Source organism: Stegastes partitus, unplaced genomic scaffold (assembly GCF_000690725.1).
Source record: "Stegastes partitus isolate 25-593 unplaced genomic scaffold, Stegastes_partitus-1.0.2 Scaffold1192, whole genome shotgun sequence".
In the NCBI taxonomy this organism is placed as follows: domain Eukaryota; kingdom Metazoa; phylum Chordata; class Actinopteri; family Pomacentridae; genus Stegastes; species Stegastes partitus.
The window spans coordinates 102,861-104,904 of NW_007578923.1; the positions used below are offsets into that span (position 1 = coordinate 102,861).

The following is a 2,044-nucleotide window of genomic DNA, read 5'->3' on the forward strand; positions in this document are numbered from 1 at the left end:
GCACATGATGAGTTCAGGGACTGTTGGAAACTTGGATATTCAGTGATCCTTTCTATTTTTTACTGTGAATAATAGTGTGGTTGTGACTATTTCAGACCCAGCTGGGTGCTTCAGGAGAATTAAAGGTCGATGTCGGCAGTAAAAGCGTCGACAACAAGGTGTACAGAGGTCACGTTAAACTGATCCAGGACCTGCACAGACAATAAAGACAATAAAGAGAACAACCTGTTGAGGGAGAGCTCACAGTGTGTTCAGCTTTGCAGACTTTTTTTTTCTCATGTGGTGAAACTCTGACTGAGTAAATATATCATCAGGACTTCTTGTCGTGTTCAGCTGGAAGTGTGATGGAACAACAGAGAGTTGGAGCTTCATCATCATTTCATAAAACAAAGTCTTAAATTACATCCTGTAGCAGCTCGAATGTGTAAAAGTCCTGAAATGTGACCGTCAGGAACTTTAAACCTGCACTGAGATGAACGATAAACAGATTATTTCACTGCAACACGATCAAAGTGTCGTTTTAATGCAGTTTTTTGGGTTAAACACACTAAAGATAGTCGAGTAAACATGAGCTGATTTTACGTCCAGTACTTTCTACAACTTGAAGTGATTCCTTCCAGCAGATGTGCAGCAAACAGACTTTCACTTTCTGTCATTTGTTTAAACTGAATTTTTCTGCTCGGCTGCTTTCGTGGACGTTGCTGATGTGTTTCTGATGAGTTCTGACAGAACGCCGGTCCGTAGTGACGGGTTTATGGCGCTGCTGCAGCTTCTTATCTGGATGTTTGTTCAGTTTGTGTCTCTGGAAGTGAAATCAGACGTTTACGACTCTGATAATCTTTAACCTTCGTACTGCTGCACGTCTCCTCCTGCTGGACTGGACTCTGACTGCATCACCCAGAAGAACCCAGATCGCTCACCAGAGCCGGTTCTGGTGTGTCGTATTAAACCGGACGCCTCGGTGAACTCCACACATAAGAACTGATGTAAGAACAGTTCAGACGTTTATGTCACATGACTGAAGCAGCAGCAGAGACATGAAGACGCTCCTCAGACCCATCAGCTGCTCTCTGACGTTATGAGACGCCTCCTGAGAGGCTGGAAGCTAAAAGAGCTGCTGAGTGAAGAGCTGAACGTTGTCACACTGCAGAAGGACGTCTCTGGGTCTCTCTGGGTCTCTCTGGGTCTCTCTGGGTCTCTCTGCTTCTGGTCCTGCTGGTTCTGTTTCCATGGAGCTGCAGAACTTTATGCTGCAGAGAAACCTGAACCACACTGAGTAGAAATATGACAGGAGTCTACAACAGCTCCGAGGGTAAAACAGAAGCTGCAGCATTTAAAGAATAAAAAAACAAACAAAAGCTTCGTTTCCCATCAGCCCCTGCTCTCAGTGTGCCGTTACCGTGGCAACAGGAATACATCAGTGCCTCTCATCCGGCCTGGTTCTGCTCACGGCTCGTGTAAACTCTCCCATCTTTGTCTTCTTCTTCTTCCTCCTCCTCCTCCTCCTTTTCTTCTTCCTCTTCATCTCGTCCGTTCGGCCTCTTCTCAGCCTCTCAGACTGAACCAGAGGAAACTCACTCAGGACTTATTATCTCTTCATCACATGTGTCTGATGCTCGTGCAGGACAAAGTTCAGAAACGGGGATGATCTGTGGCGATGCTGGAGAGTCGGTGGTCCAGACGGCGAGTCGGCGTTTGGACCCGTCAAAGGCCTCATTGAGCGGCTCTGAGGGTTCACGTGCAGCCAGAACGCCTCCAGAAGCAGCAGAAGAATCTGAGCAGCTGCTTCCATGCTGCAGAGACGCCGTTAGAGTCGAGTATCGGCTGTTGTCACCACGTTCCTCTGAAGGAACCGCTCAGACCTGGAACACAATGTGGAATATCTAAGTCTGTAGAAGCAGAACAATCATGACTGGAGGAGAGAGGATCTGGTTATTGATCCCATCAGCAGCAGCAGCGTCACGGCAGCAACGGGACAGAAAAGGTTCAGTAGAAATACATCAACAGGAAGTACAGCCAAGTACTGGTGATACTGGACTCGTTG

The 2,044-nt window shown here is 47.2% G+C and overlaps 1 protein-coding gene across 4 annotated transcripts in view; it reads left to right on the forward strand.

Moving 5' to 3' along the window:
- LOC103368686 (spectrin beta chain, non-erythrocytic 1) overlaps nt 1-2,044 on the forward strand; it is a 146,335-nt gene that overhangs the window by 83,750 nt on the left and 60,541 nt on the right. The gene's annotated exons all lie outside the window — the stretch shown is intronic.